Raw genomic sequence first — 14,032 nt, 5'->3', positions numbered from 1 at the left:
AGCACACACACACACACACACACATGCAATGGATGTGTAAAATGATCAACACGGTATTCCATGAACGTATCCTCTTATAAATAGGTCTGTGGGGGTAAAAGATGAGGTTCTATAGATCCTGGAATCAGGGATGGGGAATCTGTGGGGTCCCTGGGGTGAGAGATGAGGGTCTGTAGATTAGTGATGGGTGGTCTTTGGGATAGTGATGAGATCCGTGGAATCAATTCTTGTGGGTATGTAGGGTCAGTGATGAGGGAATCTGGTGTCAGTGATGGGATGTGTGTGGAATCAGTGAGAGAGTGTGGAATCAATCTGTGAAGGCCAGATTTGTGGTGTATACTCTCAGGCTGACACATCCTGATCTGTGTGTCAGTGGTGGAAATTCTATGGGGTCAGAGTGTGACAGTCAGGTCCCTGCCACTGGGTGTTCTGGGTCCGGCCAAGGGCATAGATTCCCTTACCCGATCCTGGCTGGCGAGGCCCTCCTCAGGGACTCCTCATGTGAAAGGTGCATTGTCGGCGGTTTTTGTTTTTGTTTTGTGGTGGGGGTGGGTGGGTTGGCTTTTTCTTTTTGGTTTGGTTTTGCCTCTTAGAGACCACAGACACGTCCAGCTTTTAGGAAGACATTTTTGTCTGGGCGATCGCTAGGTCCTTTGGCCCAAGCCATCTAATGGGAACGAAGCTGACCATTCCCTCAGTGCAGTTCAGATCTAGAATGGTCGCTTTAAGGGGTCCACTCGGGGACATGCAAGTGGGTTGTGGCTTTGAGTGGCAGGTGGGCATGAAGAAACAACTAAGAAAGACACAAGAGAGGTCCTCAGGCTTGATCTGTCACAGCTGGAAGAACAGCCTCCTTAACCCTTCAGGCACCAATGGGAGGTGCCTCTGGGCTGCAAGAGGCTGGCAGAGGGGGACTTCCAGACCCAGAAAGTCTGGGCACAGAAGCCTATTACTGCCAGACGCTGAGGAGTTGCCGTGGGAACCAAGGGCCTTTCGGGTCAGATCAGAGCCTTTCTCAGACAATTCTTTGGGTAACTGGCAAGCTCCTGTCCAGCGCACGCCCCTATGAATGCTTACTGTGCCATCTCGGCCACAGTCTTCTTTGGTCTGAGAGCCACTTGTTTCTTAAATCCCTGCACTAATCTCGCCATCTGTTCCTACATAGCCCAGGCATTTGCTGCATGCTGGTCCTTTCTTTCCTGACAGGCGGGCAGTCTCTCTCCAGTTTCTGGGAGGACAGTTCAAATTATGGAGGAGGGGGCGGGTGCAGGGCAGCAGTGCCCAGGGGAGTATGTGTGAGTTGGGGGAGCAGGGGCTCATTTTTGTTTATAGCTCAGATTCCCAAGCCTGTGACTTTGAAAATCTTTGTCTTCCTTGCAACGTTTCAATCTGAGGCTCTTGGGGAGAGGGCAGAGTTGGAGCCAGATGGAAGAGTGGTGGGGAGAGGAGTGGGTAGAGGGGACATGGAGAATGTTTCAGGAGGTGTCTTTATTCCTGGCACCTTACTTTGCCCACTGGAGTTTCCCAGTCTGTTCCAGACGCACTCTCTAGACCCTGAGGGGGCCTGAGGAGGCATGTTACTTACCAGTGTGGTGGAGGTGAAGTGCTGGGAGGTGGAGGTTGCAATGAGCTGAGATCACGCCACTGCACTCCAGGCTGGGTGACACTGCGAGACTCTGTCTCAATAAATAAATAAACAAATAAATATACAAACAAATGGAAGAGAAAAAACACAATTTAAAAATCAAGTGATTCTAAAAGTAGCAATATATCATAATGCCTAAATATGTGTAATTGGTGGGGCATGGTGGCTCCAATGTATCATAATGCCTAAATTTGTGGGATTGGTGGGGTGTGATGGCTCCCACCTGTAATCCCAGCACTTTGAGAGGCCAAGGCCAGTGGATCATCTGAAGTCAGGAGTTTGAGACCAGCCTGACCAACATTGTGAACCCCTGTCCCTACTAAAAATAGAAAAAAAATTAGCCAGGTGTTTTGGCGGACACCTGAATTCCGAGCTACTAGGGAGGCTGAGGCAGGAGAATTGCTTGAACCCAGGAGGCAGAGGTTACAGTGAGCCAAGATTGCCCCGTTGCACTCCACCCTGGGTGACAGTGCGAGACTCCCTCAAAAAAAAAGTTTGTGGGACCAATTCCAATCGAGTCCAGGGGTCTCGATTGGCCAAGGCAGTCTCAAACTTCTGACCCCAAGTGATCTGCCTGCCTCGGCCTCCCAAAGTGCTGGGATTATAGGCGTAAGCCACCGTGCCCGGCCTCCCCTCCTTTTCATTCAGGGATTTTAAATGTTTTATTTGCTCCATCTGTTATGTATGATTGACTTGACGATTTCAGCTTGAATTAAAATTACATATTTTTGCCCGTGTTTATTAATATTTAAACATATCAAAATAATATATGTTCATAATGAAAATGAAACATTACAAATAAATACACAGGAAAGGCAGTATTCCCCTTCCAGTTCCACTCTTGAAATAACCAGTTAAGAAGATGCTGACATCTTTCCATGATGTTCTCCAAGATTCATATAATTATTTGCAATCATACAATGGCATACACAGCTCAGGTGCAGTGGCTCATGCATGTAATCCCAGCACTTTGGGAGACTGAACCGGGTGGATCATTTGAGGTCAGGAGTTCAAGACTAGGCTGTCCACCATAGTGAAACCCCATCACTACAAAAAACACAAAAATTATTTGGGCGTGGTGGCGGACGCCTGTATTCTCAGCTACTTGGGAGGTGGAGGCACGAGAATCGCTTGAACCTGGGAGATGAAGGTTACAGGGAGCCGATATCGCATTACCTCACTCCCACCTGGGCGACAGAGTGAGACTCCATCTCAATAAATAAATAAAGGGAAAGAAAGAAAGAAAAAAAGAAAGATGAAAGAAACAAAGAAAAAAGGAAGAAAGAGAGAGAGAGAGAGACAGAGAAAGGAAGCAAGAAAGCAAGCAAGCAACCAAGAAAGAAAGAAAAAAAAATAGAAAGAAAAAGAAGTCCTGTGCTCAGGTTGCTAAGATCGATGGTAAGAACAAAACCTCTAGCGGTGAAAATGTAAGAAGGAAAAGGAAATTTCTCTTAGTCTTGTTTGTTGTACCCCAAGCTCTAAAAAGTACAGCCACATGTGTGATAAGTACTTAGTTAAGATGAAAAAGGCATTAAATTTGTGCATGGAAATCATAAACAGAAATGCGCTCTGATTGACAGCAATTGGGTCAATGTTATCAAAGGTTCAGGCATCCACTGCGGGTCTTAGAACATGTCTCCTGCAGATGAGGGAGGGCTACTATATAACGTTTCTTTCTTTTTTTCTTTAATTATAAAGTATTCTCCTTTTTTATATAACAATTTGCCATTGATATCACTTTAGGTATAAAGATATTAGGATACCTTTCTAGTAGATAAAAAGCTAACTCATTATTTGTAAGAGTTAAAGTATCTTCCATTATATGAACATTTAAAATGCTAAAGTACCTTTGCCACCAAAAATAGTGCTTCTGTAAATATTCTTTTACTTATATCTTTTTTAATTTTTACTTCTGCTAAAACAAATTGCATGAGGAAAAAATGTATGTGTATAAAATGTAATATATGTATATATATTTAATATGTGTATATACAACTTAATATATACACATACATGCAATAACATACCCAATTTTTTGGTTGTTTTTTGAGATGGAATTTTGCTCTGTTGCCCAGGTTGGAGTGCAGTGGTGTGATTTCAGTTCACTGCAACCTCCACATCTTGGATTCAAGTGATTCTCCTGCCTCAGCCTCCTGAGTAGCTGGGAATACAGGCATCTGCCACCAAGTCCAGCTATCTTTGTCTTTTTAGTGGAGATGGGTTTTCACCATTTTGACCAGGCTGCTCTCGAACTCCTGACCTCAAGTCGTCCACCGACCTTGCCCTCCCAAGGTGCTGGAATTACACATGTGAGCCACCGCATCCGGCCTAACATATACAATTTAATGTATATTCAAATATAGGTTGGGTGCAGTGGCTCACTCCTGTAATCCTAGCACTTTGAGGAGCTGAGGTAGGGGATTGTTTGAACCCAGGAGTTTGAAACCAGCCTGGGCATCATGGTGAAACCCTGTCTGTACAAAAAACACAAAATGAGTTGGGTGTGGTGGCACGTGCCTGTGCTCCTAGCTACTCAGGAGACTGAGGTGGGAGGATAGCTGGAGCCCAGGTGGTCGAGGCTGCAGTGAGTTGTGATCATGCCACTGCACTCCAGCGTGGGTGACAGAGTGAGACCCTCTCTTAGACAAAAACAAATCAAACCAAATATAATGTTTATACACTACACACTTGATTTCTTTCCAAACGGTTATATAACACTGTACTTTAACCAGCAATATGTGCGAGTAATCATTTCCTACATACTCACTATCACTTGTGTGCAGTCAAGGAAACTTAGTAGGCCTGAATTGCCCAAACCTGGCATACTCCAAAGAATGGTGTGACTCTAGCCCAGCTCCTGGGAAATAACCTCTAAGTCCTTGGAATCTCCTGCCTATCTGGGAGTTAACAATGTGATTTATTGTGGGGACCTTGGACCATGCAGTGTCAGCTTGACCTTGGGAAGGGTGGAGACAGAGAAACTAAGGTCATCCAAATGGGTGCTCTTGTCCATGAGACCAACCTCCAGTAAAACCCTCAACCCCAAGGCTCAGGTAAGCTTCTTGTTGGGGAGTATTTTCTGTACTTTCTGCCACATATCACTGGGTGAATTAAGCACTGTCCACATGATGCCACTGGGAGAGGACAACTGGAAGCTTGTGCTTGGTTTCTCCTAGACCCTGCCCTATGCACCTTTTTCTGTTGCTGATTTTAATCTGTATCCTTTTGTTGTAATAAACTATAACTATGAGTATAACAGCTTGACTCAGTTTTGTGAGTCCTTCTAATCAATCACTGAACTTTTGGGACCCCAAAACACAATTTTGTTACTTAATTGAATTTTTCATGTTATGTAAGAAACCTATGTGCATAATTGAAAATCCCACACTAAGAAAGAGCTTTCCATGCAGTCTACTCCCCACCCTGTTTCTCCAATGCTCCCAAGTCTACTTTCTGAATAATCAAATATTTAAATTTTCTAAACTATTTATAATCTATATATCTGAGTGCTTATCTCTGTTATATAATAGGTAGATCCTCCTCCTTCTGTTTTTTTTATTTTTTTCTGAGACAGAGTCTTGCTATGTCACTCAGGCTGGAGTGCAGTGGCACGACCTTCACTCAGTGCAAGGTCCACCTCCCGGGTTCACTCCATTCTGCTGCCTCAGCCTCCCCAGCAGCTGGGACTATAGGCACCCGCCACCATGCCTGGCTAATTTTTTGGTATTTTTAGTAGAGATGGGGTTTCACCGTGTTAGCCAGGATGGTCTTGATCTCCTGACCTCATGATCTGCCTGCCTTGGCCTCCCAAAGTGCTGGGATTACAGGCATGAGCCACCGCACCTGGCCCCTCCTTCTTAATATATCAACTTGATATATTACCTGATGGCTTCGTGTTCTGATAGCTGATGACTTGGCTGACACTCACCCCTTACCACAGTGCCTGAACCACTTTCCTTATATGGTGCTCTCACTATTTTCTTTTTCTTTTCTTTTCTTTCTTTTTTTTTTTTTTTTTTGAGACAGAGTCTTGCTCTGTCGCCCAGACTAGAGTGCAGTGGTGCAGTCTCAGCTCACTGCAACCTCCGCCTCCCAGGTTCAAGTGATTTTCCTGCCTCAGCCACATGAGTAGCTGGGATTACAGACACGAGCCACCATGCCCAGCTAATTTTTATATTTTTAGTAGAAGCGGGGTTTCGCCATCTTGGCCAGGCTGGTCTCAAACTCCTGATCTTGTGATCCACCCACGTCAGCCTCCCAAAGTGTTGGGATTACAGCCATGAGCCACTGACCTGGCCACGCTTCACTATTTTCAATGGCTCTGTTGGTACCATTCACAACATTCAACAATTAGACTTATACATCATTTATTTATTTATTTTTAATTTTTTCTGTTTTTAGGTTTAAGGGATACATGTGCAGGCTTGTTACATGGGTAAATTGCATGTCACTGGGGTTTGGTGTACAAATGATATTGTCACCCAGGTAGTAACCACAGTACCCAATAGTTTTTTGACCCATAGCCTCATGCCACCCTCCCCACTCAAGCAGGCCCCAGTGTCTATTGACCCCATCTATGTGTCCATGTGTACTCAATGTTTAGCTCCCACTTGTAAGTGAGACCATGGGGTATTTGGTTGCTGGATGCTGCATTAATTTGTTTAGGATAATGGCCTCCAGCTGCATCCATGTTGCTTCAAAGGACATGGTTTCTTTTTCTATAGCTATGTAGTATTCCATGATGTATAATTACCACATTTTTGTTATCCAATCCACTGCTGATGGGCATCATATATGCCACTTCAAACTATACAACTAGGCTACAGTAACCAAAATAGCATAGTAGTGGTACAAATACAGACACATAGACCAATGGAATAAGTTAGAGAACCCAGAAATAAATTCACACACCTACAATCATGTGATCTTTGACAAAGTCAACAAAAGCAAGCAGTGAGGAAAGGACTCCCTATTCAACAAATGATTCTGGGATAACTGGCTACCCACATGCAGAAGACTGAGTCTGGGCCCCCTACCTTTCATCATATACAAAAATTAACTCCAAATGGATTAAAGATTTAAATATAGACCTCAAACTATAAAAATCCTGGAAGACAACCTAGGAAACACTCTTCTCAACATTGGCCTTTGCAAATAATTTTTGGCTAAGATTCCAAAAGAGCAATTGCAGCAAAAACAAAAATAGACAAGTGGTACCTAATTAAACCAGAAGCTGGGAGGCCGGGTTGGGCAGATCACAAGGTCAGGAGCTTGAGACCAGCCTGACCAATATGGTGAAACCCTGTCTCTATTAAAAATACAAAAATTAGGTGGTGGTGGCACACACCTGTAATCCCAGCTATTCAGGAGGCTGAGGCAGAAGGTTGCTTGAACCCAGGAGGCAGAGATTGCAGTGAGCCAAGATCGCACCACTACATTCCAGCCTGGGTGACAGAGCGAGACTGCCTCAAAAAAAAATTTAAAGTAAAATAAAAGCATAAACACAACAAGACAAACTATCAACAGAGTAAACAAACTACAGAATGGGAGAAGATACTCACAAATGATGTATCCAACAAAGGCCTAATAATATCCAGAACCTATAGACAAACAAACGGAACTCTTACTCTGTAGCAAGGTCTGTATGCATAAGTCTCTCTTGTTCTTATTTTGGAGGCCTCTGTTTATTTACACAAAGAGAAATAACTGCTATTCCCATAAATCATGGCTTTGAAAATGGTCACAGTTCACTGGGCATGCTTGCTCATGACTGTAATCCCACCATTTTGACAGGCCAAGGCAGGCAGATCACAAGGCCAGGAGATCGAGGCCATCCTCGCCAACACAGTGAAACCCCATCTCTACCAAATATACACAAAAATTAGCCATGATTGGTGGCATGTGCCTATAATCCTAGCTACTCAGGAGGCTGAGGCAGGAGAATCACCTGAATCCGGGAGGCAGAGGTTGCAGTGAGCCGAGATCATGCCATTGCATTCCAGCCTGGGTGACAAGAGTGAAACTGCATCAAGAAAAAAAAAAAAAAGCACACACTGGCTTTGGGCATTTCTTTAGGTTGGCTCCTGTGTTCTGTTTCTAGCATGCCTTTATCAGGGGATTGGGGTGTGGGACTAATTCCCAACTTTCTGGCATCATAAAGTGTTTAGATTCATCTGGTATTTTCCCTGACCCAGATGTAGAATAAACCATTTATTTAAAGATCCTTGGTTTATTTTATTGAAAAGTATTATTTACAAAGCACCAAAATCTTGGGCTGGGTGAGGTGGCTCAGGTCTGTAATCTCAACACTTTGGGAGGCTGAGGCAGGAGGATCCCTTGAGGCCAACAGTTTGAGACAAGATTGGGAAACACAGTGAGACCCCCATCTCTATTTTTAAAAACTAAACAAAAACAAAATCACCAAGATCGGGTTGACACGTGTGCTCATTGCTATGGGTGTGTCATTGCTTCTAGTCCCTCTTAGTGGGCAGAACTAGGAAATATATTGTACGTATACTAACACACATGCCACATGCCTAATTTGTATATTTATTTAGCCTTACTGAAAGCATTCTTTTTTTCTTTTTTTTTTTTTTTTGAGACAGGGTCTCACTCTGTCACCTAGGCTGGAGAGCAGTGGCATAATCTCAGCTCAATGCAACCTCCACCTCCCAGGTTCAAGTGATTCTCCTGCCTCGACCTCCTGAGTAGTTGGGACTACAGGTGCATGCCACCATGCCTGGCTAATTTTTGTATTTTTAGTTGAGACAGGGTTTCACCATGTTGGCCAGGCTGGTCTGAAACTCCTGACCTCAGCGGATCTGCCCCTCTTGGCCTCCCAAAGTGTTGGAATTACAGGCATGGGCCTCTGTGCCTGGCCAAGCATTCTTAATGGGAGTGATATTGCCCCTAAGAGGGAGAACATTGGTTATTGAAGGTAAAATGAATTATAGTTGTTGCAGTGGTTTGTGGCCTTCCACAATTTATTTATTTATTTTTTTAATTAATGAGAAAAATAATAGGTTTATTAGGTAATAACAACAGCCAATTTTAAGTTTTTCTCACAAGTTTATAGTAGATTCAGGCCAGTTGCTGTTAATCAGAAGAATCTGAGACCAATTGTACCATTACAAATCAAACACATAAAAGATCAAAGAAAAGTTTTTAATCTGATTAGAATGTAAATATTCTTTAATGATCTCCCCCCAAAAAATCAAACGTGCTCTAAAAATATATAGTTGTATTTGGCTCTATACAATAGATTGGCTTCTGAAATGCAGAATCTAATTGAAGTTTTATAGGTATTAAATTTCAAAATATACCATCAGAGATCTCTGTTAAAGGAATTCTGTGGTGAGTCCTTTGGAAAAGAATGTTTTCCTTATTTTGTCTGTTCTGTATTACATACCCATATAACGGTTTTATAGTATGCATAAGATAAAATGCTACATGAACAGTTAACTACAGTAGTCTGCAAGTACATTTTCTTATTCTGGTTAATGGAAACTTCATAATCAGTCTGCAGGGTCGTAAGAGGTTGAAAGAGAAGGAACTCAGAAAAAATATGTTAAATCTTCAAAATGAACAATGAGACACCAACCAAAAGAATATCTCTTACACTACTGGAATGCCCACATTGCTAACTCAAGTCCCTATTGCAATGCCCACGTTGCTCACTCAAGTCCCTATTGGAATGCCCACGTTGCTCACTCAAGTCCCTACTGGAATGCCCACGTTGCTCACTCAAGTCCCTACTGCAATGCCCATGTTGCTCACTCAAGTCCCTACTGCAATGCCCACATTGCTCACTCAAGTCACAACTGGAATGCCCACGTTGCTCACTCAAGTCCCTATTGCAATGCCCACATTGCTCACTCAAGTAACAACTGGAATTCCCACGTTGCTCACTCAAGTCTCTATTGGAATGCCCACATTGCTCACTCAAGCTGCTATGAAGACACATGCACACGTATGTTTATTGCAGCATTATTCACAATAGCAAAGACTTGGAACCAACCCAAATGTCCAACAATGATAGACTGGATTAAGAAAATGTGGCACATATACACCATGGAATACTATGCAGCCATAAAAAATGATGAGTTCACGTCCTTTGTAGGGACATGGATGAAATTGGAAATCATCATTCTCAGTAAACTATCGCAAGAACAAAAAACCAAACACCGCATATTCTCACTCATAGGTGGGAATTGAACAATGAGAATACATGGACACAGGAAGGGGAACATCACACTCTGGGGACTGTTGTGGGGTGGGGGGAGGGGGGAGGGATAGCATTGGGAGATATACCTAATGCTAGATGACGAGTTGGTGGGTGCAGCGCACCAGCATGGCACATGTATACATATGTAACTTACCTGCACATTGCGCACATGTACCACAATTTATTTTTTCGGAGATGGAGGCTCGCTCTGTCGCCCAGGCTGGAGTGCAGTGTTGCAATCTCTGCTCACTGCAACCTCTGCCTCCTGGGTTCAAGCAATTCTCCTGCCTCAGTCTACCAAGTAGCTGGGATTACTGGCATACACCACCACACTCAGCTAATTTTTGTATTTTTTGTAGAGATGGAGTTTCACCATGTTGGCCAGGCTGGTCTAGAACTACTGATCTCAAGTGATCTGCCTGCCTCGGCCTCCCAAAGTGCTGGGATTACAGGTATGAGCCACCGTGCCTGGCCTATTGCACAAAATTTTACTCCTTGGTATTTAATTTCTCTCAAATATTATGGGCAGCATTAATCATTTTATGGAAGATAAAAAATCCATGTAAGATCAGGCCATGCACAGTGGTTCACACCTGTAATCCCAGCACTCTGGGAGGCCAAGGAATGTGGATCACTGAAACTCAGGAGTTCAAGACCAGCCTGGCCAACATAGTAAAACACTGTGTCAACTGAAAATACAAAACAAATTACCCGGAAGTGGTGGCACCTGCCTGTAATCCCAGCTACATGGGAGGCTGAAGCAGGAAAATCGTTTGAACCCAGGAGGCAGAGGTTGCAGTGAGTGGATCGTGCCACTGCCCTTCATCCTGGGTGACAGAGTGAGCCTCCACCTCAAAAAAAAATCATTGCAAGATCAGTGCTACAAAATGAAGGCAAATTGATGGCTATACCTGGAAGACTTTTTCTTAATTGAGTGCTCTATCCCAAAGTTATATGAGAGGTGGTCTGTGTGTGTCTGTTGGCTGCCTTGTGGATAGTATTTATGATTGATCCTCAGTGCTTTGGGAATTATGTAAAATAGTTTATATTTTATATTGAAAGCATATATTATGAAATATATACTTTATTTCATATTATGAAATAATTTGAAATATTATTTTATTATGAAAGTAATTCAACCTAGCATTAATCGTGTTAAGTGTTGAAAATGAAAAGTGTTGACTACATCTGAATGAGTGAATATCTGGCCAACTGGTTTTGTTTTTTGTTTGTTTGTTTGTTTTTGTTTTTAGAGATGGAGTCTCACTCTGTTGCCCAGGCTGGAATGCAGTGGCATGATCTTGGCTCACTGTAACCTCCACCTCCTGGGTTCTAGCAAGTCTCCTGTCTCGGCCTCCTGTGTAGCAGGGACTACAGGTACATGCCACCACACCCAGCTAATTTTTTGTATTTTAGTAAAGACGGGGTTTCACCCTGTTGCCCAGGCTGGTCTCGAAATCCTGAGTTCAGGCAATCCACCCACCTCGGCCTCCCAAAGTGCTAGGATTACAGGCATGAGCCATCGCGCCCAGCCTAGCTTATGGTTTTATTGAAAACCCCATTTAACTCAAAACAGCTTGTTTCTTATGAATAATAGCTTTTATTTGTTTGTTTTTTGTTTGTTTTCACAAACAGGGCTATGAAATCATCAAGATTTGTGGATCATCAAAAAAGAAACATCCTGATAAAGTCGAGAAACAGAATATTTAAAAAGTTTAAAATAGAATTTTGAACTGTAACACTATTACTTCCTATTTAAGAAGGACAAGCCGTGGGGTGAGGTGGCTCACACCTGTAATCCCAACACTTTGGGAGGCCAAGGTGGGTGTATCACGTGAGCCCAGGAGTTGAAGACCAGCCTGGGTAATATGGTGAAACCTTGTCTCTACTAAAAACACAAAAATTAGCCGGGCATGGTGTGTGCACCTGTAATTCCAGGTACTCGGGAGGCTGAGGCAGGAGACTCGCTTCAACCTGAGAGACGGAGGATGCAGTGAGCTGAGATTGCAGCACCATGCTCCAGCCTTGACTATACAGCAACACTCGGTCTCAAAAAGAAAAAAAAGGATAAGCAAACAAATTATGATGAAATAATTGCCTTATAAAATTGCAGAAATAGGCCAGGCACGGTGACTCACGCCTGTAATCCCAGCAATTTGAGAGGCCGAGGCAGGCCCATCACCTGAGGTCGGGAGTTTGAGACCAGTCTGGCCAACATGGTGAAACCCCGTCTCTACTAAAAATACAAAGTTAGCCGGGCGTGGTGGCACACGCCTGTAATCCCAGCTACTCAGGAGGCTGAGGCAGGAGAATCACTTGAGCCCTGGAGATGGAGCTTGCAGTGAGCTGAGATCATGCCACTGCACTCCAGCCTGGCTAACAGAGAGAGACTGTCTCTCAAAAAAAAAAGAAAATATTACAGAAATCATTGTAAAACCCCATCGTAATTTATACTTGCTGAAACTGTCATAGGACTCACATTAGAGACGGTAACTTCAATAGTGATGTAACACATTGCCACTATTTCACAATCACTCCTATTGAGCAATAATTCAATTCAAAGATGCATTAATGAGATGTCAGGTAATACCAAAGAGTAGCTGATTAATCAAGTAAGTTTTGTATTCAGATCAATGAAATCAGTTACTGAGAGTAAGGCCTGACAATAGGATTATGTTTGTTATTTCAATAATGACTGCAAACTAGAAGAAGAGATATTGTTTGTAAAATCTTTAGACGCTGACCCTACCAGAACATCTATTCTTGCTGCTATAAAAATTTGGTTTGGGGCTGGGTGCAGTGGCTCATGCCTGTAATCTCAGCACTATCATTTTCTCATATGAATCCAAAAATGCCGACCTCTGCATCCTAAATCTAAACTAATTTCCCATTCACTTGCTAATCTTCAGTCACACCAGGTTGCTTTCTGTTTCTGGAACTCTCCAAGCGCTCTCTGATTTTTCAGGGTCTTCAGTGTAAGTGTGCCTCTGCTTGGAATACCCTTCCACACTGCTGGCTCCTCACCACCAAAGCTCGAGGGTTCTCTCTCAGACACCCGTCCTATCAATGCTACAGAAGTATCCCTCAAGTTACTGCTTATACCACCTATTGATTTATTTCATAGTATTTATCACAATATAAAATTACTTCATTTTCCCCTTTTAATTTAAAATATTTTTTTTCTCCAGACTAGAATGTAAACCTCACGTGGGCAGCAGACATGTCTGCTGACTTTGTTTTTTTTGAGTCTCGCTCTGTCACCCAGGCTGGAGTTCAACGGCACGATCCCGGCTCACTGCAACCTCCACCTCCCAGGTTCAAGCGATTCTGCTGCCTCAATCTTCCAAGAAGCTGAGATTACAGGCGCCCACCAGGCCCGGCTAATTTTTGTATTTTTAGTAGGGGAGCAGTCGGGCTCTGGACTACATTTCCTGGAGGATCCCGCAGGCCAACACCACATCTCACGAGATTTCGGCTTCCTCTTAGCCAGGGGGCAGAATCTTTCGCTGGGCACAATTAGCTGCTGCTCCGCCTCGGAGTCCGGAGTAACTTGGCCAGGCTGGCCCCAAGCAGAACTAGAGAAAGCTGAGAATGAGGAATCCAGCTCCGGTCCTTTTGTGTGTGGAGGGCTGAGGAGAGGAGTTTGCGTGTGTGATTGCGATGGTTGCCGTGGGTCTTCGTGGTCTGTGACTGTGGCTGTGTGGTGCTGACTCTGGGTGATCAGGTGGGCGCTTGTGACTGTGCGCGCTCGGAGTGGATGTGTGTGTCCTGGACGAGCCGCGTTGTGTGTGCGGATGTGGACAACCGGTGACTGTGTGGTTGGGGCTGCGTGTCCCAGGGTGGGTGTGTAACTTTGCGTGTGTGTGCAGTACTGTGTGTGCGTGAGTTGCAGGTCTGTGGCTGTGCAGGTGCAACTTGTGTGGCCCCGTGGTCTGTGTGAGAGAGGAGAGTGTGATTGGCTGTGAAGCAGAGGGTAAGTGGATATGGGGAGGCATGTGTGCGATTGGAACTTTGTGTGTTCCCTTGAGAGAAAAAACCCTTTAGGGAGTTAGGGCGGGTCCTCGGTAAAACTCCTTTAAACAGCGAAACAGCCTGAAAAATCAGGCTGCAGGCACAGAGAAGGAAAACTAGCAAAGGGGGTTGTCCTAAAGACATTCCTCAGC

This window comes from Pongo pygmaeus, chromosome 19, assembly GCF_028885625.2.
Source record: "Pongo pygmaeus isolate AG05252 chromosome 19, NHGRI_mPonPyg2-v2.0_pri, whole genome shotgun sequence".
Classification (NCBI taxonomy): Eukaryota; Metazoa; Chordata; class Mammalia; order Primates; family Hominidae; genus Pongo; species Pongo pygmaeus.
Note: the sequence above shows the minus strand (reverse complement) of the source record.